This window comes from Lissotriton helveticus, chromosome 12, assembly GCF_964261635.1.
Source record: "Lissotriton helveticus chromosome 12, aLisHel1.1, whole genome shotgun sequence".
NCBI classification, from domain to species: Eukaryota; Metazoa; Chordata; class Amphibia; order Caudata; family Salamandridae; genus Lissotriton; species Lissotriton helveticus.
In genome coordinates this window covers 141297129-141324654 of record NC_136073.1, presented here as the reverse complement: position 1 = coordinate 141324654, position 27526 = coordinate 141297129, and the positions used below count along the sequence as shown (strand labels likewise).

At 46.9% G+C, this 27526-nt stretch overlaps 1 long non-coding RNA gene and 1 other non-coding gene across 2 annotated transcripts in view; one reads left to right on the top strand and one right to left on the bottom strand.

Annotated features, from left to right (window-relative positions):
* The window catches only part of LOC144798500 (uncharacterized), a 96662-nt gene extending 75882 nt beyond the window's left edge, over positions 1-20780 (bottom strand). Inside the window, exon 1 of the long non-coding RNA XR_013603556.1 lies at positions 20580-20780. This is a non-coding gene — a long non-coding RNA (uncharacterized LOC144798500). The remainder of the gene's footprint in view (positions 1-20579) is intronic.
* TRNAP-CGG (transfer RNA proline (anticodon CGG)) lies at positions 15167-15238 on the top strand. Its single transcript has one exon. It is a non-coding gene; the product is annotated as a tRNA-Pro (tRNA).
* Positions 20781-27526: the final 6746 nt, after the last annotated feature.

Below are 27526 nucleotides of genomic sequence, written 5' to 3'. Positions count from 1 at the left end.
GATGAAGCACAGAGAAAGAGACATTATAAGGTTAAGAGCTGCTTTGTTCCATGGAATCTTCTCTGTGGGAATGGATGAATCTGCGGAGATCAGCCGGATCCTCGGAGCTAAAAGTCCTTTCTTTGTATGTGACCTTGAAGAAACAGGGATGAATAAGACCGTATCTAGCGTTCATGGAACGAAGCGTGGGCCTCAAATCCAGGAATTCTTTCCGACGCGTTGCAGTCTGTTTGGAGACATCCTGAGAGAAAAAAAGTTTATGGCCAGACCACAACAACTGCTTGTGTTGTTTGACTGAATGTAAAATAGCCATAAGGTCAGAGTAAAGAAGAAAATAAGCAATGATGCCTCTAGGCCTTGATGAAGAAGAGGAGTTTTTAGGGCCAAGACGGTGCGCCCTTTGAATATTCATATCCACATGCTTAGGCAACCCAACAATTGGTAGGACTTGTGTCTTCAAAAATAGGATGATGTCGGACCCCTCCGAATTCTCCGGAACTCCATAAATGCACAAATGATTGCGCCTATTGCAATTTTCTAAGTCCTCAGAAGTTTTCTTGAGTACTTGAACCTCCTTGGTGAGGCTATCTAGCTTGGCGGCAACATCCTGAGCATCACTGATTTTTTGTTCTTCTTCGGTGACCCTTTTATCAAGATTGGACCACTTATCGTCCAACCTCTGCAGGGTAGCAGTAGTATCCGCAATAAAAGGGCGAATTAGACAAAGTTCCTCCGCATGTATGACGTTACAACGCATACTTTTACAACGCCTACCTTTACAACGTAAGTTTTACAACGCATACCATTACAACGCATAATGCTTTTGGGCGCTGGATAGTGAATAGTTTAATTTACTATTCCAACTCCAGTCCCCGTGGATAGTAGGGAAGGTTTGGATAGTACATTAAACCTATTCCCTATCCTAGAGCGCCCCCCAGCGCTATGCGTTATAATGGTTTGCGTTGTAAAAGTTTCGTTGTAATGGTAGTTCATTGTAAAAGTTTCGTTGTAAAGGCTGTATACCAGTTCCTCCATGAGGTCCTCCAGGGTGACTGGAGGCGGAGATTTAGAAGGAGATTGAGGATCCTTCTTGAGACGTTTGCCCATAGTTGTTGGGTCCTTGCGTGAGGAAGAAGCTGCGTTAGAGGCTTTTGCGCTGTGCACAGGCTCCATGATGGCGAAGTTAGGAAAACCAGCGTAAGGCAAAGGACGAGGCAGCTTTGCGTGAGGTGAGGGCTGATAATTGCCAAGGGGAATCGAAAAAAGTTGAGACAGAAAAACCTCAGGAAGGAACAATATACAGCTGTGGCAGAGAACACCGCAAAAAAATTAAATATTGGTGGTCCCCAGAGGAGCCAAAAGCAGACAGGCAAAGTGCTGAGGTAAGGATGAGAGGCAGGAACCAGACGACAAAAAAAGAATGCAGGAAAGCCTCAAAAAGCCGCAAAATACGTCAAATGCCTCTTAGTTCCAATACATTATGATAAAACACAGTTATGAGGCCATATTCTGCACGTAGGAGCAGTAGGAGGATGTTTTGAAAAAACGAAGAAAAAAGAGAAAACAAAATGGCAGCCGTGTCCGAGGTAGCGACATTTATGCTGAATTCGACCTAAAAAAACGCATGTTTATGTTCAGAAACATACCCATATGCTGGGGGGCAGTTCCGACACTCAAATCATCTGTTTCCGCCCAGAAACGCTGTCTGGAAGCGGGTCCTCCGTAATTGAAGCGCCGCCGAAATCGCAGAGCTCAGGGGGGAGCGGCCATCTTCTCCGCCGCGTCACGCGCCCTCTTTACCAAGCATTTTGATAGGTGAAATAGGAGCATTACACTCACTTGCAGTAGGGACTAGGGCCCCATGTTTGAGCAAAGTGCTAGCAACAGGTCTATTTGGCATTTGTGCTCCAGGCATAATGAGTATTAAGGAATAGGGGGACGTTTCTTCATTAGATTTACCTTAAACTTCAGTGATTTTATTAATAGAACACACCCAACATTGTTTGCAGGTTCAGACCACAGAGTAGGAGGAAGTTGATCAATTAAGTCAGAAATAGATTTTGAAACCTTGTTTTTGCATTCAACGTCATCAGTAATGTCATCAGTACACTCAGCATTTTCACATAAAACATAAACAGTCAGAACTTCATTTTCATTATTTTTTGGAACATCCAAATAAACACCATTTCTAGTGCAGGACGCAGTGCAATCAAATATACGCACAGCTCTCTCCCCAATAGGTTTGGTGGACAGGTAGGACTCAATAAAACCTCTGTTGATCTTTTATGGAACCCAGGGTTATTGACACGAAACCAGTAATATGGAGAGGGCCATGGATATTTCGAATATCAACTGCATCAATGGAAAAGAAACAGAGAGGTAATTCGGGGAATTCAGAGGTTTTCTAGGCAAATTGACTAGTCCCAACATCAATAAAGCCTGCAGTGGGTTTTCTGTTAATACCATGTTTTGCTTATGGTTCATTTTGGTCTACAGCAGGGATTTCCTGCCTTTTCTATAGTGAGAGCTACTTTTACTCAAGTGAAGACTTCCTTAGCTAATAACCAATGTTGAATTTAAATTAAAAAAACAAAACAATGTTATCACTGTAAAACATTGCAATAATGAGGATTATCCGTAGTGACCATCCAGGCAGTTCAGGCGACCAACAGCTTTAAATATGTTTTTAGGGAATGCAGCCTCTTGTTTTCATCAGACTATCAGTTTCTGAAAATACACCTATTTTTCTATAAAATACCACTTTCCATTTTGGTCAAACAATCTCAATTTTCCGGATGAAGGAAACTTTTCTGAAAAAAAATATAACATTTTCTTTCAAAATAACAGTTTTCATTGTGAGGAAGAAACCAGTCCACAAACATCTGCTTGTCGTACTCATCAAGTACACATGTGTATAATCTTCTTACATGGACAGATTCCAATTCAAATGCACAAGTATTACAATCATGGCAAAAAATGTCTGTTCTATGCCAAACATGCTCATATACCATGCCTCCTTTTGTGGCAAGGCTGGGCAACTTGATGACCATGATGACCACATTTTTCAGACACTGCCATTATTATGTGAGAGATGGCCACCACGTTGTCAGGCATGGGTATAATTCGCCCATTCATGCTCTTAATATGACAATTATCACTTCCAGTACACCAAAACTAGACCACGAATGCTCCAAATATGTCAAGGATGACGAATAGTATCCCATTACCACAATTATATCATGAATGGACACAAATGTACTAGAGATGAACCCCCTAGGATGGGGTGAGGGGCCGCATATACCTTGGTGGACCTTAACACCAGGCATAGCTTCCAGGGATCTAGACTGTTTCATAGTGAGGGACACAAGAGCAGATTGACAGACACTCTCTCTCTCTGTCTCACATTTCTTCTCTTGTCCATTGCTTACACATGTGATGTGGCTGATAAAGTAGGGATTAGAACATTGTCCAGCACTGACACTCTGTGTTTGACAGTAATGGGATAATGCCATTGGTTTGGCTATCTACCACTTTAAGGGTCATGAGATGAACTATGTGGCCTTCTTTAGCAAGCACATAAAGCACGTATCCTCTAAATGAGGTACTTGGTTTGGCTTCACCTCTGAGAGCTATGGACATAGCCCAACCAAGATGGCGATCGAACAGACGGGAAGCGGAGGCGGAGAAGGTGAACGCCGATAGTGGCATCGCGAGCGACCCGCAACCCACAAGACCCAACCAGCACCCTCCCACCACCACAGCCACGCAAACTGCCCAGCGCAACCCACAAAGGAAGATCGTCTGGCGCACAGACTGTGGAAATCCAAGGCAAGGCGAAAGCGAAACTAACCAAGGGCGCCGCCATCTTACCTGCAACGGCCGCACCTATATGGCTCTGCTCCCCCTCAACCACAAGCGTAGGGGGCAGACACAGGCTGACCCCCCCCCCCTGGAGGAAGCGCCGAGCAGGGCAAAACCTCCGGAGCCCTGCAGGACATGCAGAGACATCCGGGAAAGCGCAAGCCATAACGGGAAACCAGGTGAGCACAGAACGGGGAAAATAAAACCGAAAGCAGCGCCGGGGTCGGCCATCTTGCGAGCTCACACCTCCTCTTCAAACGAAAAGAAAGAGACAACGCACAGCCCTCAAAACGATCAACAAGGCTAAGGAAGGCCCCCCCACCACGAAAAATTGAGCGTACATGACCACAAGCTCCTGCAAGGATCAGGCATAACTGCAGCCCATGCAACATCCGATAATGAGCAAAACGAAGCGCAATAGAGCCCAGACCTCCCCTCAGTAACGAGCACGAACACACACAATAAAACGGAAACAAGTCCCACTCCCCCCACGCATACTACGCCGTAAGGCGGGGGGACCAGAACATTAAGAACATTAAGAGCGGGACGAAGAAAGAAAGGGTCAATAAGAGACATTAAGAAGCAGGCAGCCACAGTGCATCACAGCACTCAAGAAGGTGCGCCAATTGTTGAGGAGCTGGCAGGTGCAAAAGCAAAGACGAGGACGAGGAGTATCAGAGAACCCAGCAGGTACAGAACCCATCACACAATCTCAACACCAAGAGGTGAACCAAACAAGGCCCTTATCTCGCTCCAAAAGGAGGGCAGACTAGGCTGTTTCCAATCAAGAAGAGGCCTAGACACTATGGTGGGACAGGAGGGGAAACCATCCAATGACACCAAAAAGCATAGGAGAGACACACCAGAATCACCCCTGAAACAAAGGAACGAAACAACCCTGGACATGATCCTAAAGAGGGTAAATGAAGGCAACAAGGTGGCCAAGTCAACAAAAGTAACCATCGACAACATGCAGCTTGAACTAGCAGCAATAAGAGCCGACCTACACAACACGAACAACAGGATAGAGGCAGCAGAAAAACGCATCAGCGACATGAAGGACGTGACGCTGCAAAGCAACAAATCGCTAGCATAGCACGCAAAGATCTCAAAAGCCCTCCAAAAACAGCTGGCAGAGCAGGACGATCGAGCAAGGAGAGGAAACATCCGCATCCTTGGCATCCCTGAGGGCACAGAGGACAAAGCCGGTGCCTCCACAACCCTACTTGAAGAAATAATACCACAACTAACTGGCCTCAAATTCGATAGACAATTTGAAATAGACAAGGCCTACAGAGTGCCAGCTGTGAAACCACCGCAGGGCAAAGGACCATGACCAATAATATGCAGTCCGCTGAGATCAAACCATACAGAGGCGATCTTCGCTTACGCTCGGAAAAACCCGAAACTGAGATGGGAAGGCAACAAAATAATCCTCACGCAGGACTACTCGAGACAAACAGTGTAAACCTGGAAGGGTTTCCTATCACTGAGAGACACGCTACGCAGAAACAGCATCACCTTCAGCTTCGCGGGCCCAGCGAGATTCAAAATTTCTGACAAATGGACGACCCAAACGATCTAAGGAAGTACATCCAAGGCCCGCCATCAGAGGACATGGAGGCCCAGAGCCTAGGAGCGGCAAAAAGAAGAGCATCACCAGACAATGCGGATAAGTAGGAGTGAAGGCTAAAGGAGGCGTCTACCAGACTCAAGACCCTATCGAACAGTACTACCTCTCTACTGATCTACCTCATTCCTTCTACCTCTTGACGCATCTGCGCTAGGTTTATACATAACCAACCAAGCTACCTCACAACAGATCTACCTCACAATGTACCTACCGCTAGATGCTAGGAACCGGACGAGCACACAAAGAAGAACTGAGGAAACCGCACATATATCCTTTATGTTATGCCGATTTGTTTACGGGGCGATCACGAGAGAACTTGGGAAGAACTCAACACTGTGCCTTGGGGGAAATGGGGCAGGGAACTTTGCTGTCTCACACCCACCCAGTAAGCAGCGGGGGGAGAGGGAAGGTGTGGGAGGGGGGATGGGGGGAGACACCTGGTACAGCTATACGGGCTTCCTACATCTACTAATCTATTCTTCACTTTCTTTCTCTTCATCACTTACCCAATACTAGGGGGTGAACACAGACAACCAACAAACAACATGGACAGGCCACACCGCCTCAAGGAAGGAGGCACAGTAAGAACAAAAAGGACATGCAACCCCGCACTAAGACAAACCAACACACACAGAGTAACACGAACCAAGCGCGACACGCAACATATAGGATGACACACGCCCAACAAGGCCAGCTCCTAGCCAATATCAAAGTAGTCTCCTTCAATGTTAAAGGACTCAACCACCCGGTCAAAAGAAGGAAGGTCATAGAGTACCTAGCCAAGCTAAAAATCGAAGTGTGTGTCCTCCAGGAGACCAAGCTATCTGCCGACGACGCAAAGCGGCTCAAAGCAAACTGGATAGACCATGCAATAGGCTCACCAGCATGCCACAAAAAGAGAGGAGTTATCACACTGATAAACAAAAAGGCCAAACTAACACTGCGAGACTCCTACGCCGATGAAGAAGGGAGAGTCCTAATAACCAGCCTGACCAGGGGGGAGGAGACAATACACATAGCAAACATCTACGGGCCAAACACAGAGGACAGGGCTTTTTGGACAAAGGTAGAAGAAAAACTGAGCAAACTCCCACAAGACGATCTCCTTATAGTCGCGGGAGACCTAAACCAAGTGCTAGACCAGGCAACAGATAGACACCCACAAAGGCCTAGCCACAGCCCACAGGGGGAAAATATTCTTTAAAACTTGTGCGCCAAGCTCCGACTTAGGGACCCCTGGAGACTCCAAAACCCAGATGCCAGAGACTAGACTTTCTACTCCCATCCCCACAACTCCTACAGCCGGATCGACTACATTCCAATCTCGGAATCACACACTCACCTCATAGATCAAACAGAATTGCACCAAGGTCAATCTCGGACCACTCACACATCAGCCTAACACTGTCAGGGAGGCACAACAATAAAATTACGTGCAGGTGGAGGCTCAATGATGACCTCCTCAGAAACAAGACCACTACAGCAGAGATAGAGGACTCCATAAGAGACTACCTAGAACATAACGACAACCCAGACACTGATAGGGGCATCCTCTGGGACACCTTGAAAGCCACCATCAGGGGAAACTACTCTCCATAAAGGAAGAATGAATAGGGAGAGAAACAAAAAAATCACAGAACTCGAGAAAGAGATAAAAGACCTGGAGACAGGCCACATAGCAAACTTAGAAGACAGGAACACTCTCATAACTCTAACAAAAAAGAAATACGAGCTGAACAAAATCCTGAGTGAGAGAGCAGGAACCTGGGTGAACAAATACAAGGCCATCAATCTGTGCACCGCTAATAGAGCTGGGAAAGCACTTGCCTCCTATCTAAAAAACAAGCAAAGGCAGTACGCGGTAGCCGCTGTCACAGACTCTAAAAACAAATCACACACCGCAAACAAAGAGATCCTCAGGTTTTTTAAGGAATTCAACGGCGAGTTATACAGGGAGGACCAGAACCTCAATGAAGATGGCGGAGCCAAGCTCCTAGATAAGATCCCCCTGCCCGCACTCACAGAGACACAGAGAGGTACACTAGAACTAGACATCACGGGCGACGGAATAGAAAAGGCAGTAGAGAGCCTTAAGGACAACAAAGCCCCAGGCCCAGAAGGATAAACAGCAAGATTCTACAAGCAATTCCTACCCTTAATTAGACCAACAATGGTAGAAGTGTTCACAAACTGCATCCAAAAAGGGAGAATGACACCCACAATGGCAGAAGCCAATATCATAGTGATCCCGAAGGAAGGTAAAGACCCACAACACCCCAAGAACTACCGGCCAATCTCCCTAATCAACGTAGACTGCAAGATCTATGCGAAGATTCTACCGACAAGACTAAACGCGTTCCTGCCCAAACTTATACACTGCTCACAAGTGGGCTACCTCAAAAATAGGATGTCACACGACAACAATAGACTCCTATGCCACCTAATAAACCATGCCTCCACCAGCAACAATGCAGCGGTCATGATCGCCCTTCACGCGAAAAAAGCCTTCGACAGAGTGTCATGGCCTTTCCTAGATCGCTGCATGTTAAAATTCGGTCTAGGGACTAACTTGAGAAGGATGGTGCTAGCGCTCTACAACGAGCCAAAAGCCCGCGTGGTAGTGAACGGAGGAACATCTGAGCCACTCACCCTAGAAAGGGGCACAAGGCAAGGCTGCCCACTCTCTCCAGCCATCTTCCTACTAGCCCTGGAGCCACTCCTAGCCATGATTAGAAACAACAAAGACAGAAGGGGAATCCCATTCGGGGACAACACAGTTAAGCTAGCGGCATACGCGGATGACATCCTCATTACCACTGAAAATCCAGGCCCGTCAATAGCCACGCTTATGCTCACCATATAGCAGTACGCACAGGCCTCAGGATACAAACTCAACAAAGATAAATCGGAATGCAAGCCGCTGAACATACACACAACCAGGGACGTGCTAGGGAACTCAGGGCTGGCTTGGCAGAAGAAATTCCTCAAATACCTTGGCCTACACTTCGGGGGGGATCTCAAGACCACACTAGACCACAATAAATCGATACTACTAAACAAACTGAAAGGGAGACTAGAGACGTGATCACCTAGATTCATCAGCTGGTGGGGGAGAGTGGAAACAATCAAAATGATGCTAACACCTATGGTCAACTACATGCTCGACATGCTCCCACTGATCAACACAGAGGACTTTCACAAACGCCTAGACAAAATAATAAACAAATTCCTATGGAGAGACAAGAGACCCAGAATCAGCCTACAAAAACTTAAGCTAAACAAGGCTAGTCCCAAAACAAGACTACGCGCCAGCATGGCTCTCACTAGAGAAAAGAATCTTAAATGGCCTCGACCCCTTAGCCCTACTTACAGCGAGCAAACACCCCGAAATTGCCAACAATCCCATACTTAAGAATACCAGGAACGCCCTCCTCAAAGTAGACAAGAAAATGGACGCTAGCATTAAGAACACTAAGTGGGAATCGATATGGTTTAAGCCTAAAATAAAGTACCGCGAGAGAACGCTTAACATGCCATCCTGGTACAAACATGACATCTCCACCCCCAACCAAACTAAGCAACCAAGACACACACATCACATTCGACACCATAAAACACACACACACAAACTAAACGACATTGAACTCTACAATTTCCTCAAAATAAAAGTGGCAATCACAAGAGCAGAACTTAACAAAGCGACACCCCCATCCTACAATACGCAGCAAACCTAAATAAGGTAGGACACCAGACGTCCCACCTCTACAAGCTCCTAAGCCCAGGCACATCCAAACTCAATAACAAAGCTTTAGAATACTGGGAGTCACTCCTCCACAGGCGTCTCACCGAGAGGGAAAAGTCTAACCTCTGGACGTCAGCATCACACAACAAAGTCACCACCACTCTAGCACAAACTAAATTCTGGCTACTACACAAGACATACTGGACCCCCTCCCGCCTAGCGACAATAGGGATACGAGATAGTGACGAGTGTTGGAATTGTAACAAACAAAAAGGGGACCTGGCACACCTAATCTTCCACTGCCCTAAGGTCAAACGATTTTGGAACAGAATAAGCGACTTTATAAACAATGCTCTAGGTCTCTCAATACAACTAGACTGCCACGGGTTGGCCACGGCTTTCATGGCCCCCTCAATCCAATCCAAAGAGGACAGAGAGCTGATTGACCTCCTACTCACAGCAGCGGTTAAGACGGTCCTAAGTAACTGGAAGGACAAGGGGAAAGCATCCTTCAAGGTTTGGTTCAACTGGATCACCTTCCTGCGGGGGGCTGACACCAAAACCTCAAACCACACATCAAAAACCTGCACAAGAGGCGAAATGTGGCTCTCCCTAGACAACTACCTGTCCTCACACAAGCCCCCCTAGGTTTTGTCATCCAAGGGGGATAACACACCCACACACACCCACACACATCGCAGGCGGAAAGCCTGGCCACCTCCATTGGCACTCGAACAATGTGTTCCTCCCACTCTCTCACTTTCTCTTTTTTCCACTCTCCTTTCCACGTCACCTGGGGGTATATACACAGGCCGTTGATAACGCCACACACCGAGTATACGAATGTAGCATGCATGCTCTCACAAAAGGCCGTATGTAACCCAACCGGCATATAATGTTGTCAAGCTTTTTCCCCCCTCAGGCGACCTATACTGTACTCCTGTATACTGTACCTTGTATATAAAACTCTTTCTCAATAAAATTCACTTGAAATAAAAATATATATATATATAAAAAAAACATTCTACAATAATTTAAGGAATTAAACTATTAGAAAAATGTAACTTCAATTTACCAATACAATCAGAATAACAGTAGGGAAAGTGTTGGATAGCAAAATAATTAAATTGAGTATTTACTATTAAAACTCCAGTGAGTGCAACAGTAGGGAAAGTGTTGGATTGTGGAGGTGTACAAATGTCTATTCCCACTCCAGTGAGAGCGACAGTAGGGAAAGTGTTGGATAGCGGAGGGGAAAAAATTACTATTCCCACTCCAAAGAGTGCAGTAGTGGTGAAAGAGTTGATAACGGAGGGGTAAAAATTACTATTCCCACTCCAGTGAGAGCAACAGTAGGGAAAGTGTTGGATAGCGGAGGGGAAAAAATTATTATTCCCACTCTAAAGAGTACAACAGTAGAGAAAGTGTTGGATAGCGGAGGGGTAAAAATGACTAGTCCCACTCCACTGAATGCAACAGTAGAATAACTGTTGGATAGCAGAGGGGCAAACATGTTTATTCCCACTCCAGTGAATGCAGTAGTAGGGAAAGTGTTGGATAGCGGAGAGGTAAAAATGATTATTCCCACTCCAGTGACTAAAAGAGTAGGGAAAGTGTTGGATAACGGAGGGGTAAAAATGACTATTCCCACTCCAGTGAGTGCAACATTAGGCAAAGTGTTGGCTAGCGAAGAGACACAAATTATTATTCAAACTCAAAGAGTTAAAACAAAAATAAAAAACTTTAAAAATCATAAAAAATCATTAAAAAATTAACAATACTTAGAAATGAAAAATCAAATATATTAAATATATACAAATTAAAAATATTATAATATTAATTGCATATAAAAATCCTACAAATAATATATAATAAATATTACATAGATTTATAAAATAAAATTATTTTAAACTAGAAAACATTTGCAAACAAATAAATTAATATATAAATGTATTTATTGTATTTCCTACCCTATAACACCACACCAATAACGAAACACTTCAACATTTCTAATTACATTCTTTCCAAAATTAAAATAATTAAGAATCAATTAAAAGAATATTATTAATAAATAAAAACGAATAAACATTAATTCACTACACACACTATGATATCCACAACACAGGCCTAAAATAATAAAACACAATGTAACGTATTTATAAATTAAAAACTCTTACTATTAACAACTAATAACAATGGAATTTAAATGTATTTAATACCCACCCTTTACCCCTTTAAAAGTAAAACCAACAGACAAAAAATTAAACAATTACCCAAAATACATATCAAATAATTAACATTAATTAACAACTACATATTAATTAATTAAATACAAATTTCTTCCCACCCTTTACTCTTATAAACACCGAAACCAACACCTAAAATGAATTTCACAATTACCATAATTAATTACCAACAGTCAATTATTAATTCATCAATTAAAAATAAAATACTTCCACCCTTAACACCTATAAACACCACAACACACACCTAAGATTAATTACACAGTTACCATAATTAATTACCAATTAATTAATTTCAATTTCAATTAATTAATTAACAACCAATTATTAATAGAAAATAAATTACTGTAACATCTCAAAGAAACAAATATTAATATATAAAAAATAATCAATACTTTTAATATAATAAAATTACTTCCCAACCTATTCCCCTATAAACCCACAACACGCTATGGAACTAAAACGCAAAATTCTAATTAAAAAAACATAATATCTACTAAAAAATTAACACATATATTAAACATACAAACAATTCTTACACAAAACACATGCACACACATATAAAATAAATACTTGAAATACATAGTAATAAACAAATGATCTTTTTAACAACTATATTTTTGCAAACGATATTACACACTTTGATATTTTTACCATCAATATTACTTACCTGAAGTCGATATTCTTGACCATGAAAATCTGTATGGCGAAATTTCTGACCCACGATATTTGAAACTCTATAATTGTGCAAGTCGATATTTTTGAATCAATATTCTGTCTCTGCACTTTTAATTTCTACAGAACCAACGCCACAATTGGATTGTTTATTAAACATATCCTATGGACAACTGGAGCATTTATGTGTAACTGAGTTGCCGCGTGGGAAAAAGCCACTGCCCTTTTAAACTGAGACTGTTTTGTCATCTGGTACTAACTAGTCCCTAGTTGGTCATGTAATTGTGTCATTTGAGTAAAGGATATCATTGATGATTGTTGAGATAGCTGAGCATCATGTGTGTGTAGCTGCACAGACCCAGAGAAGGCCAGCTGAAGCGATTATGTCCCAATGAACAGCTACATGTTATTGACTATAGAGAATTGACTTACTATTCTTATCAATTACCTACTACAATCTCTCCTTACTATTACACGGGAATATTTTTCTCTTTACTCAGAAGTAACATAATTCTAATGAAATACAATTTCTGCCGAACGAGGCTACTGCTCATCAGTTTCAATTGTCCCATTCCCCTTTTTTCCCCCGGGTGTTGCTTTGAATTTGTTGTTACACGGAGTTTAGAGAGATTTCGGCGCGTGAGACAGAGAATCATGTGTCGCCAGGACTTTACTGCTGAGGTACAATATATCTGAAATTATTACTCCAAACTCATTAGCTTTATGCACATTCCAAAGAAGGTGGCTGAAAGTTAATGTAGACTACATTTGGGGTGGGGCCATAAATCGCTGCACGATTCACTTTTCGACCACATTCAGGCCTTTTTTTCATTAAAATTCTTCATCTGGCTTTCCACTTTAGATTTCACTCAAAACCAGATGTAATTATTATCGACCTCGAAGAAGAGGTATCACTTCTATATGCAATAGTCGCCCCTCTTAATTATTCATGTTATGGTATTCTGAAAAATGTTTTAAAAGATATCCATGAAATTGAAACATGTTGATGTTATACCATCAGCGGACCCCACCGAACTCAAAAATTACCGCCCCATCTCGCTCCTCCCGTTTCCAGCCAAAGTCATCGAGAAGACCGTCAACAAGCAGCTGGCCGCCTTCCTCGAGACGAATGGATCCCTCGACCACTCGCAGTCCGGCTTCCGGGCCAACCACAGCACCGAGACCGCCCTCATCGCTGCCACTGATGACATCCGAGCCCTGCTCGACAACAGGGAAACAGCGGCCCTCATCCTCCTGGACCTCTCCGCGCCTTTCGACACCGTCTGCCACCGCACCCTAGAGCAGCGCCTCAGCAACGTCGGAATCCAAGAGAAAGCACTAGACTGGATCATCTCCTTCCTCGCCGGAAGGACTCAGAGAGTCCGCCTCCCCCCCTTCAGATCAGAAGCCACCGAAGTCATCTGCGGCGTTCCTCAAGGCTCCTCGCTCAGCCCCACCCTCTTCAATGTCTACATGAGCCCCCTCGCGGCCATCGCACGCCAGCACAACCTCAACATCATCTCTTACGCCGACGACACCCAACTGATCCTCTCCCTCACCAACGACCCCGCCACCGCCAGAGCCAGCCTACACGAGGGGATGAAAGAAGTAGCCGAGTGGATGAATAACAGCCGCCTGAAACTGAACTCAGACAAGACGGAAGTCCTCATCCTGGGATCTTCGCCCTCCGCCTGGGACGACTCCTGGTGGCCCCCCGCCCTGGGCAGCGCACCCAAACCAACTGACCACGCACGCAACCTGGGCTTCATCCTGGACTCCTCCCTCTCCATGACTAGACAAGTCAACGCCGTCTCCTCGTCATGCTTCAACATCCTGCGCATGCTACGTAAGATCTTCCGGTGGATCCCCACCGAGACCAGGAAGACGGTCACCCAGGCCCTCGTCACCTGCCGAATGGACTACGGCAACTCCCTTTACGCCGGAACCACTGCCAGACTCCAGAAGAGACTCCAGCGAATTCAGAACGCCTCGGCAAGACTCATCCTGGACATCCCCCGACACAACCACATCTCCGGACACCTGAGAGACCTTCACTGCTCCCGGTCAACAAGAGAATCACGTTCCGACTACTCACCCACGCACACAAGGCCCTACACAACCAAGGACCAAGATACCTCAACAGCCGCCTCAACTTCTACACTCCCACACGACAGCTTTGATCAACCAACCACGCCTTCGCCGCCGTCCCCCGCATCCGAAGAGCCACCACAGGAGGAAGATCCTTCTCCTACCTCGCCGCCAAGACGTGGAACTCCCTCCCGACCCACCTCCGCCTGAGCCAAGACCACCTCGCCTTCAGGAAGCAGCTCAAGACCTGGCTGTTCGAGCAGTAGCGGACCCCCCCCACTCCCCAAGCACCTTGAGACCCTCCGGGTGAGTAGCGCGCTATATAAATGCTATGATTGATTGATTGATTATTTACATTAATTAAGACCGCCAAAGATGAGCATGCTGGCAGCTGAACTGCGGGCTCTCAACTTCTTCCTGGGTATTTTAAATTGCCTTACTCGCTCGTTTCAGTATATTGTCGACCAATATTGTGAACTGTTCAATTTATTTGACTATTGTCTCTTGACTGTTTGTTCTTAGTTTGGATTTAGCTTTGACTGTGTTGGCTCATAGACAAACTTCACTCCTGTTCTCTTTCTCAGAGTTGCAGTGATGACACACTTACCGGGAGGCGCTGATTGCTCGGTCACAATGACTGCACAACCTCGTCGATAAGAGACTGCAACATGGTTGGTTTGAAAACTGAGAGGTAATCCCTAATGCGTCATAAATCCATTCTTTACCAATCGGTGACGAGTTGATCCACACCAGCTCACTGAAATGTTCAATGTATCCTCAGGTGGAGGTTACGAAGTCACCCACGGTGTCACTCAAGGACAGCTATGCAAAGAAGTGACAAACAAATAACTCAGTCATACACTCAACAGTGCACTCCAGACCAGCGCTTACAAAGTTTGTCAGCCTGTCTGTTATAAAACAGCTGGCTCGTTGGTCTAGGGGTATGATTCTCGCTTCGGGTGCGAGAGGTCCCGGGTTCAAATCCCGGACGAGCCCATTCATGTTTTTTAAAAAAAAGTGTGTAATTTTAGTATTGTGTCTGCTTACATTTGAAACAATAACGCTTTCTGAAATATTATGATTATTTTAAAAGAAAAGTATTTTTGTGTTTTACTCCTGGCCATCCTAAGTGGCAGGATTTGATTAATGGTTTTTTTTTCTTGGCAGATTTATATAGCGCTAACTAGACCCGAAGGTATTGGAGCGCTTTACATGAGCACCATGCAGTTACAATTACGTTACACAATGTTAATTTTAATCTTTTATTTATCGCAAAGGCATAGTTAAGATTTTCTTTTCAGAACTATGCTATATGTAGGTTCAAACTATTTAACGCAATTCTTTTTTAATCAATGCAGCTTTTTTTATTTTAATCAGGAATAAACAGAATGTTTATGGGTCATTATCTTGAAGCCACCCTCCTGAAAACAAATATTAAAAAAATATATATATTTGCGTGTTGGATTTAAACCGCCCACGTGGGAATTTTCACTAATTGGTAATGTTTACATGTATATAACCGAACCCTGCCTCGTAGTTACGAAACACATTCTGAAAGTCGTTTAAAACGAAGGAAGCCGCTGCGAGGAAAAGGCAAAGTAAACAGAAAGCACTTCCTCGTCTGCACAGTTCTTTCTTTACTTCTATGCGTGCTCACACCAGGATGCAACGTGCTGCCACTAACCAAACAAGCATTTGCAATGCAATAGGTCTCGCATTTATGCGAGTTTGAACTATTGACATTGCAATTGACAATGCCTTTTATTTTTGTTTTCGTTTTTGAAACATAAATAAAAGGCATTGTCATTTACAATGCCAATAGCTTAAACTCATGTAAATCCAAGACCTATTGCATTGTAAATGCTTGCTTAAAGGAGGACTCGAAACGGGTCTCTACGGGGCTCAAGCGTCCGTTCTTTTTCCAGACTGCAGTGACAGCGGGTTGGTACATCATGTACGTGGGCTCACACCAGGCGGGCAACTAGAGCCAAATTTCAGGGGGGGGGGGGGAAGCTGAAAAATATTTCGGGGGTGGGGGGGCTAATCCTTCCAACCATAGACAAAGTGACTGAAAGAAAGTGAAAACACACCAAACGCTTAATTTACACGTAAATGGTCTTTTAAAGACCTGTTAAGTACTCGGGTGCGGCTGCAATTAGATAGCCGCCAGCCTGCAAAGCTGTGTCAGCCCGGGCTGACACACGAGGGGGGGCCCGGGCGAGGGGGAAGCCCGGTGAGCCCAATGGGTGTTGCGCACCTGGCTCACACTGCCCACTTCTCACTTTGGGAGAAGTTAAAGCATGATGTCATGCCAGGTGAGCGTTGGCGGAGAGGGGAAATCCTTTCAAGAGTCATTTTCTCTCTGAATTTCCCTTCTCTTTTTGAAACTCAGGAGGAGCAGCACCATGCCGGGTGTCACCAGGGCTTTAAGGGGAAGCTTTTTAATATTATTTACAAGCTACGGTTGCTGCTTATTTATCTCATGCAACTACCAACCTTTAGCAAAGCCAATAGTCCTGACTTGTTGTAGGTATGATCTTACTTGTTGCATCATATAGTTGGATGCAAGGACAGAAACAGCAAAATACAAGTCGGGCGGCACACCAGGGCCGGCCTTAGGCATGTGCAAGCTGTGCACCTGCACAGGGCCGCCAAACCCCAGGGGCCGCCACGAGGAATCGGATACAAAACATATTAGTGGGCGTGGCGGCCTCCGGCTTCCACTAACTTGCAAAGACCCTGACACCCCCCCCCCCCCGCCTTCACCCCCTCCAGTCCTCCCTTCACCCCCGCCGGCAACAGAAGATTGCCCAACTGATATTTCCCGTTCTTCCAGGGCAGTTCTCACTCACATGCTCGAGTACAATCCTTCTCAGGCCGTGCGCCAGGAATATGGAGCAAAATCTTTTCGCATCACGTACTGTCACCCTTACATCTGCAGTTGAGAAAGGAGTTTGGGGTTTTGTCTCTTTGCACATGTTATCCGCCACTCACTCGATGCTTCCTGCCTTCCACCTGGACCCAACGCTGGTTCTGGATGAGATCCAAATGCCCCTTCTCTCGTGACATAGGTGCGTTATTTCACGGCATATATGTCCCGTCTGCAGCTGAACTGTCTTCCTGCTCAGCCCCAATTAATGGCACCCAACGTCCTTCCGTACAAAAAGCACTACGCAGCACTCGATTTTATATTGGCCTACAGGAGTAAATCCATCACTAATTCTACACTGAAGTGTGCCAGTGAACTACATGCTGCCCGAGTTAGCACAAGGGTTTTTATTTTCATTTCCAATAGATGCTCATGCTCTGAGAAAATGCTCTGTTCCACCACTCCGACACCAGACAATAGTGTCACCGGCTGCCCACACGGTCTCACTCCGACAGTCGGACTGCAGGCAGTTTTAAATGGCACAAAGTGGTAATTGTGCACAGAGACAGTCGTGCACTGATTAATCTGCTAGCCACTGGGCCCGCCATATGAAAAACCAAAACTCCAGCCACACTCGTGCACCAAGAATTGACACGCACGCACCACACCCCCAAGTGGAGTGGTGAGAGCACGCACTGTCAGTAGTGCACTCGTGGTGCACATGCGATAAGGAGCCAAATGCCTGGATCTCCTTAAGAGTTAATGTTAAAGTTGTTTCTCATTAACTGGAGGTATTTACTTATGAAACACCATTTCCAAGTAAAACATTTCTCAGCCCAGTAATAATTCTCCAGAATCCTTTCCACAGTGTGGCTATTTAGGTCACGAGAACGTTGTAGAAAAGTGTACACACAGGGTCAGTTTAAAGCCCCCCACCATCACCAAACTTTTCCCTTTCCCCACAAGCGGGGCATTGCGCTCTTCCGACACTGTCACCCCACCGGAGCACAAATAAAGCGTGCCCCAGGCGCTCCTCGCTAGGCTCCCTTCTCCTTGTCATGAATGCTCATAGCTTCTAAATGTAACAATATGAAGGCACCGTACCTAATGGCGGAATTAAGGGCATGTGCGCTGCAACATGAGACAAGCACTGTCAAAGCCAATAGGTCTCTCCTATACTAGAGCTATTGGCTTTGCCACTGTGTTTTAGCCATATTGTACACCACTGTGGCTGCTGTTCAGCATGGCTAAAAGTTAGTGGTGTGGAGAGTCCTAGAATGGAGTGGTGGGAGTAGAATGTCGTTGACTAGGTTTGTTGTCGTAGAGTGGAGTAGCAGAAGTGAAGTTCAGTGGTTCATAGGCGGAGTCTGTCATACAGTGCAGTGTCGAAGAGTGCAGTGGCATAGAGTGGAGTGGAGTGGAGTGTGATGGAATAGGGTGGAGTGGGTTGGAGTGGATTGAGGGGGATTGGATTGGTGGCAGGGGCGGCCTTAGGCATGTGCAAGCAACAGGGCCACCAAACCCCAGGGGCCACAATGCCAATATATATCCTTAATATAATACATATTTGCATGGCGGCCCCTGGCAGGGATTTGGCGGGCTCCGGCTCTGTTCCACTTTCAAACACCCTGACCTCCCCTCTTCACTGGCCTCCGCGCTCCGCCCCGCCCGGACCCCCTCTTCCAGGGCCCCCTACCTATGCTCCCTGCACAGGGCCATCATGAGCCTAGAGCCGCCCCTGGGCACACAATGCTGAGCACAGATTTTTTGCTTACGTGTTATTAAGTCACACTCTTAATTACATTGGCCACTCCCATTTGAGAGACCCACAGTTTCTTCATCCCACTTAAAGCCCTGCATAGGGACACACCCCTGTATTGCATGAGCACTAACTGTACATCTGCACAATGGCCATTAAAGAAGGGACTGCACAAGCATTTTCCGTTAATACATCAGAAGCGTCTAAAAAGGTGCAGTTGCCTGTTTCGCACTTTTGTTTCCTTGCGTCTATCTATACTACTATTATAAAGGAAGAATTTGAGGCTTTGAGGCGGGTAAACTCGGGAACCACAGCGCAAATCCACACACCCGATACATCGCTGTAATCCTCAGGGTGTGCAGATGGACATGGGCTATATAAATAAAAAATAAATACGTTATTAAAAAATATAAGTTAAAAAAAAAAGTAGTCCCTTCTGAAGTAGCGCCGGGCGCGACGTGCGTGCTGACATCAGGAGCGGCGTACACGCGAGGAGCGGCGTACAGGAGCGGCGGAGATCAGCACGGGGAGGAGCGGCGAAGATCAGCGCGGGGAGGAGCAGTGACGAGGAGCGGCGGAGATCAGGGGAGCTGCGGACATGACCGGCGGACAGGCGGAAAGGATCGGCGGGCAGACAGTGAGGAGCGGCGGCGGGGAGGAGCGGTGAGCGAGCCACAGGTATAGGAGGAAAAACAAACGTGTGCAGGAAAAAGTAACGTGCGCAGGTTAACAGGAGGAAAAAGAAATGGGAGGAGCGGTGAGCGAGCCACAGGTACCCAAGGAAAAACAAACGTGTGCAGGAAAAAGTAACGTGGGTAGGTTAACAGGAGGAAAAACAAACATGTGCAGGTGACAAAAGCGTAAAAAGTAGAGCGGGGAGCAAACGGGCCATTACAGGACGAAAAAGTGAAACGGGGCATTACAGGAGGAAAAAGTGACGTGGGCAGTGACGTGGGCAGGTTAACAGGAGGAAAAACAAACGTGTGCAGGGGACAAAAGCATACAAAGTGGAGCGGGTAGCAAACGGGGCATTACAGAACGAAAAAGTGACATGGCAAGTGACGTGGGCAGGTACCAAACAGGGCATTACAGCAGGAAAAAGTGACGTGACCAGTGAGGTGGGCAGGTTACACAACGTCAGGGCGGGCGGGGGCCCTGAGCCATAATTGCTCCCGGACAACGTCGGGACGGGCTGCTAGTGTTAAATACAAGCATCTCATTAGAAAAAAAAATATCACAGCACACACTTGCAGAGGAGTCCCAGAAGCAGTATTGCTCCAGCACAGCAAATCATCTATCTACCTACAGAAAACGTGTGTGCCGCGCCCGCGCGCTAAGTGGTGCTTCAGCAGCATCCTGGGTGGCTGATTGATACCCCATGCAGCCCGTCCTACCTTGGAGGGGTTACTTGTCCCTCGGGGATCCACTTAAGCTCGGCGCAGTGTGACTGTGATTGACATGATATGCCAAAGTTACGCAACATCTGCAGTGCCATTTCAACACAAATCTGAATAGAAGCCATTTCCCGAGAGACGCCCACACAAAACTTGTTGTTTTTATTAAGGCAAAATTAGTTTACAGAGACTCATAGCAAATATTTGAATCCCCTCCTGTTTAATTCAGAAGAGTCTATTCACACACACATGCCCAGTCGCGCTCTCTCTAACACATACACGCAAATGCATTCATAGTAAAAGGTACATCCATACCTGCCGCCATTTGCAATAAGCACAGATGATGCTCCATGCGAACACAGACATGAAATACCTGCATTTGTAAAGCTCACAGCTACCTCCGGAGAGGTGTCCCGGTGCTGGGGGCTGTCAGGTAGATTAAGCGAGCTATTGGCCAGAGTCACATGGTGCTGGGCTAACCTGTCACTGGGGATCGAACCGCGACCCTGTAGTCTGGAGACAGGAACCCTGGCCGCTGCGCCACACCTCTTCCACTCATGTCGCAATGCACTTCCTGCTTTTTCGAACTTGTCTGTGCGTACTTTCACTTTGTCTCAGGTTGTCGTAGGCTGCTGAGTGTTGACTACGGAGGATTAGAATAAGGAAGTGGTCAATAGGGAAACACGTATTTGCATACAATAGGACTCGCATTTATGCAAGACCTATCGCTTTGAAAATGGGTGTGTCGGCAGGGTCAGGGAGCGGAAGGCACTAACAACGAGAGTGCAGGGGCGAGAACGCACAGACTGCAGGAGGGGCGGAGTGGGGAGAAGGCACAGGAAGAAAATAGTTACTGTGCAACACTCAAAGTAAAGGGAGGATACAAATGACGACATGGCTGTCATAAGGAGGGACGAACAAGCCTATAGAAGGTAATATTTAGGAACAACAGAGACACAAGACAATGAAAAAGATGGGCGGGGAAGTGGCATGGCTTCTCTCCCGTACTCAACTACCCCAGATCAACCCCAGAGCAGCGTGTGCACGCTGGCTCAGGGCTCGACCTAAAAATAACCTTTTTATTTTGTATAAAATGTCTGTATGTGGTATATTCATTTTCTTTTTGTATATTTTCTTTTTGCTTATTGATGTTTCATTCATGCTGCTACTTTGAATGATGTAGTTGTGTACTGTAATTGCATCTATATATCACTTACTACACATGTTAAAGCCAGTAGCATCGCCAGAGGGTAATAGTGTAACAAAGGAAATGGGCGGCCTGTTTGCTGTTTGAATTGTAAAGTACATTCACTAGTGAGATTTTAGTGGGCCCTTCAGACCTCTCTGTCCTCCAGCGCCACTGTACCTGCTGCACCAGTGGGAGATATGCCCCCAAATGTTTAGTTTCCACTCCATGGCCAGAGGCCTAGGCTTTGCTCCCAGTTGGACGAGGAGAGGAGGGTGGTAGGAAAAAACAAGTATTCTGCTCAGGCTACCTCTCCCACCTCTCCGTTAGATACAAAAACATAGTCTGGTCACGACTCACGAATAGGCTCTATGAGCTCCAAAGAAATAGGAATACTGTTGGGCGTCTGGGTGTTTATGTCTCCATGGATCAGTCAATCCCAGTGTATACACAAATCGGGCCAATGGGGTAGTTGTGCCCTCCCATTATGAGTCTCAGAGCAGGCAGTCTAGTGATAGTTGCATCATGTCATTAAAATTCCCACCTAAAATATGAAGAGAACTAAGAGTCTCTAAAAGGATGTCGACCACTTTGGCCAGTGTTGGGGCCTAGAGCCGGGGAGGGGCATAAAGGCAAATAATGGTAATCTCCTGCCTACTCCACATGACCCCTACTCCCACATATCTACCTTGCGGGTCATTTCATCGTGGGGTCTCTGTGAAGGGGTGGGTTTATCAATATTGCCACACCCCTGGACCTCAAAGTATAACCCGAGTGGGCCAAGGCCATGTATGCTTCCCACCCTGGAAAACGGCATGGAGTGCTTTGTAAATATGTCTCTTGTAGCATAGCTGTGTCAGGTTGCAGATGCTTAATATAGTTCATTACCAAACCACATTTGATCTTATTTTCCAGCCTGTTAACGTTCCATGGTAACACTGAGAGCCCTAGGGTGGTATGGGGGTGTTTACCACCATAGTGTACTTGTGTAGTTGCCCCACCTGCATTCAGGTGCCTCCTGCTGCCCATGTGTCGCTGTGACTATACATGGCTTCCAAGAACAAACAGCAACTCCAAGAAAAAAAACCATCAGAACTCACCCCTCAAGACCCAACACCCTCCTCAACCCTCACTGTCTCCCTGCCACATTGAACTGCTTCATTATATAATAACTGTGTGCAATAAAATGCCTGTTGCCCAGCCCCCAATAAAGTCTAAAAACTTCAACACTACATCACATATAAAAGAAGGAGAAAGAAAAGGGGGAAACGGGGAAGATAAAATGAAAAATACAAGAAAGCAAAACTGCGTAAGGAGACAAGTGCCCAGAGTCCAAATTCAGCTGTGCTCTACCAGAGGGTGCAGTGGGCCGCAGTCATCTGGACACTGTTCTGGCTATGTAGTTACCTCTTCAAGGGCTTTGACGCCCGAGTCCAGGGTTGGGATCTGTAACTGCTGTCCCTGGCCTGCTGAATCTTTCTCCAATGCTGCTGTTTTGACCACACGAGGATGTGGACTTTCCGGTCCCGAGGATCATTTCCCCTCACCAGATCCTGATGGGGAAGTCTTTGACAATATGTGTCCCCTGAAGAAGGTTTGTGGCCCCTTCTCCATTGCCTCTGCTGACTGACCTTAGGACTGACACCCGTCTCTCAGGATAATCGCTGTCCTGATCACGCATCCGGCCACGGCGGAAACTGGGGCTGCTCCTCCAGGCATGTCCAGGCCTCCTCCTGTGTCCGAAAGAAGAAGGCCCTATCCTGGTACAGGACTTTTAGTTTTGCTTGAAACAGGAGCATGTACTGTAGCTGGAGGGCACATACTTTTGTTTTTACTGAGTCAAATATGTGGCGGTGACTCTGCATCTCTCTACCATAGTTGGGAACACCATAAAATTGTAGTTATCGTGGAGCAAATCTCCCTTATGACATGCCTTGTCAAAGATCATGCCTCTATCTAAGAAGTTGAAAAACGTTGCTAATATGGGTCGAGTTGAGACCCCGGGAGGGGGTCTTCCGCCTAGGGTTTTGTGTGCCGGTTGCCCTACAAAGCACATGGAGAATTGGTCAGAGGGAGGGTGATCATCAGCCAGGTTGTCAAGAACTCAATTGTGGTGGTAGCCTCAACCCGCTCTGGAAATCTGATGATGTGGATATTACTTCTTCATGCTCGATTTTCTACATCTTCCAGGAACCAGACAACGTCTGTGATGATCTTTCAGAGCTCCTTCACCCCACACAGCTGGATGCCCAGGAGCTGAGAAGGGGCAGTGCCCCTGGCGCTGCGTGAAAAGTGCTTGAGAAAGTCCCCTGCCACGGTCAATACAGCACCTGCTGCAGGGTAACGGGGGCGAGCCACCCCGCCTCTTGTCGGTCGCAGTAGAAGCGCAGCCTGAAGTGACGCATTGGAGATAGCAGGTTATGCTGCCCGCTGCAGGAAGCGAGAGGCGGGCTCTGCCATGCAGCCGGGGCTCTCCCCCGGAGCCTAGGCGGAGCAGCTCGGGGATGGGGATTGATGTGTCCGAGGTGCCGGCCAGCCCCTAGGAGGCAGGAATGTGTGGAGCGGGAAGCCTGTCAGCCTGGCGTCCAACCCGCCACCCAACAACAGCGGCCCACTCCGAAGCGGAGCCCTGGCTCCCTGTGCCCCCGGGGCCAGAACAGCACCGGAGGCTCCTCGTCACACCAGGGATTTATGGTTCTCCCGGACCTGCAGGATCACCATGCAGCCCCCACCGAGAAAGGTGAGCCCTGGCCGCGCTCCCCTGCCGCCCCATGTCTGCAGCAGCCCCCGCAATTCTGGGCTAGCAGAGAGGGCCTGTGCGGAGTGGCCCTCGGGGCACACACACCCCTCGCCAACACAAAGCAGCGGAGCAGTGAAAACACCAGATGCAGGCAGTAGCCCTGCAGTCACATTTGAATGAAAGAAACTACGCCACAGACTCTCCTGGACTTCTTTACTTTTTCTTTTGTCCTGGGCGCCATTTTGCTGCTTCTCTCGGCCGCTTTTCTCTGGACTCTGACCCGCCATCTTGTCTATTCCCTCGTCCTTTAACCCTTTACCCTCGTTTCCCCCTTGACGATCCTCAAATGTTTCTTCCCTTTTCTGATTTGCCCTTTCTCCATACCCTTGTATCCCTCCCACCCTCCCTTGGTGCTGTGACTGCATCCCCCCTCCGACCCCACTTAATGGAACTCTGCTTTTTTTTTTTTGGGTCTTGACCTGAGAAAATCTACTATGTGTATATATGTATATAGAGATAACTCTAATCACTAGTATATGCAGTAGACCTTTGTACTCTCTACCATTCCTATGTGACTCTTAGAGTATATCCATTTGTATCTCTCCCTTGAGTGACTTTACTATTTGTACATTTGCAATTTTTTTCTTTCTGTTTGTATCTCTTCCTTGTGTGACTTTACATCTTGTACATTTGCAATTTCTTCTGTTTGTTTCTTTTATGTAACACATGTAATCCTAAGTCCTTATGTTTTGCAACTGGTTCTTTTGTAAAGCGCTCTGACACCTTCGGGTAAAGTTCGCGATATATAAAATCACATTAAATAAAAATAAATAAATAAATAAAAATAAAAATCCTTGAGGCCGTGTACCACAGCTTTCACCTCCGAAAGTCTGGTTTCCGTCACTGTGACCCTCTCTGATACATTACGTAAGGTTTGGCGCAAGATGCATACTTCTGAGCACATCTCGCCTATCTTGCCCTCAAGTGCCTCTCTGGAGGATTGGATTGCTTGTAGTGGAGTCACACTGTCCATTTTACTGTGTCGTGGTTGCCTGGTCTCTTTTTCTTTTGCCATGGCCTCAGACGCTCCCCAGTTGTCTCAGAGGCCAGGAGGGGGCCAGACAGTACACTCTGTGAAGAGTCTGGGGAAGATACGTGGGGGAGGGGAGGGCATCGCAATAAATGCCCCCCAGAGCGGTGCAGCTGGCTACAAGGTAGAGAACAGATATAAACCACCGCCTGCTCCCGCAACCAGCTCCACCAACCGGTGGTCTTAGAAGAAAGCGCTGGGGGTACACACGCCTTCTTCAGACAGCTGGGTCCGCCTTCAGTTGCCTGTGCCAGTCTAGGCCAGGGTCCATCTCACCCACAGTGATCCCACCTCATGCAGTCCCCTTATCCCTGTTGTCACACAAAAGCTGGATATCTGGCTATAGCAGGGACTCTTCAGTTCTCACAGTTCAGAGCATGTCCTGGGGGGTATCAAAGTTCGCCGCAGGCATTAGTAGGAATATGGGACAAAAGTGGTGGCACCACCACAGTAAAACACAGCCAAGCCCCCCAATAGAACTACACCAGCAGACGGCCCACTCTGTAAATCTTTGGAGTGCTGCATACTCACTAGCCAGTGCCGCCTCCCGTTGTCAACTGTCAGGATCAGTCAGAGGTCGCTGCTGGCGAGCTCACCCTTGATGTCGCGGTTCATGCCAAGGCAAGCCCTCGAGTTGCGTGTGGTCTCGCAGGAGAGACTCTTGGGGGGGGGAGTCTCTCTATCCAAGCCAGCAACCTCCTCCACCAACACCAGGGTGCTCTCCTAGGGTACAATGACACCAAAGGCGGTCCGTTGTTCAGGTGCATCCACAAACCTCCAGGGCCCAATAAGATGTGATTTTGATTAGAAGTGCACTGGGAACCTGCTAACCAGGTCCCCGGTGCCAGATGTATTTCCCAAAAACTGTGCAATTGTACCTAATTGGCAATACCTTTAGCACCCTCCGTAAGTCCCTAGTAGAGGGCACCGCTAGTACCTAAAGAGGGTCCATCAGGGCTGCAGCATGAATTGTGCCACCCTAAAGGACCCCTCACTAAGATCATGCAAAACTGCCAAAGCAGGCTGTGTGTCTTGGTGTAGACAAAAATGAAAACGCAACCTAGCACACAGCCTGTGTGCCATGTCGTCAGACACTGCTGTATAGGTAAGCCACCTCTACAGCAGGCCTCACATCCCTAAGACAGGGTGCACTAGACTGCATGTGAGGGTATATCTGCTCACTTTGCCACTGGAGTCAAGCAAGCCCGGCTGAAGACGGCTGTAATGCCAGAAACCGGTACTGGGAAGCTTGATTCCGGTCCAGGGAAGACATGGCTTGGGAGTTCGGGCTGGACTGTTCCCATGAGGCACAGGGTCAGACTGATTTGCATATAGCCATGTCTGAACTGGGGTGGCAGAGTGGGCTAAAGAACGGTGATGGATCAAACCCAGATCTTTTGACTGGGTGTGAGTGTTTGATTGGTTCAGATGCTCCGTCCATCACAACCCCCTTTTGTACCGCTTTGGCGGCCATAAGTGTGGCAGGGTATGCTCAGACGTGAGTCCCTTGCTCACTTTGCCACTGGATTTAAGCAAGCCGGGCTGAAGACGGCTGGAATGCCAGAAACCAGTCCTCGGAAGCTTGTTTCCGGTCCAGGGAAGGCATGGCTTGGCAGTTCGGGCTGGACAGTTCCCATGAGGCACAGGGTCAGACTGATTTGCATATAGCCATGTCTGAACTGGGGAGGCAGAGTGGGCTAAAGAACGGTGATGGATCAAACCCAGATATTTTGACTGGGTGTGAGTGTTTGATTGGTTCAGATGCTCCGTCCATCACCACCCCCTTTTGTACCGCTTTGGCCGCCATAAGTGTGGCAGGGTATGCTCAGACGTGAGTCTCTTGCTCACTTTGCCACTGGAGTCAAGCAAGCCCGGCTGAAGACGGCTGTAATGCCAGAAACCGGTCCTGGGAAGCTTGATTCCGGTCCATGGAAGACATGGCTTGGCAGTTCGGGCTGGACTGTTCCCATGAGGCACAGGGTCAGACTGATTTGCATATGGCCATGTCTGAACTGGGGTGGCGGAGTGAGCTAAAGAACGGTGATGGATTAAACCCAGATCAGTTGACTGGGGGTGAGTGTTTGTATAGTCAACGCTCCGTCCATCACCACTTTTGATTTTTCTTTGTTCGCCCTAAGTTGGCAGGGCATGCTCAGACGTAAGTTCCTTGCTTTGCTCACTTTGCCACTGGAGTCAAGCAAGCCCGGCTGAAGACAGCTGTAATGCCAGAAACCGCTTCTGGGAAG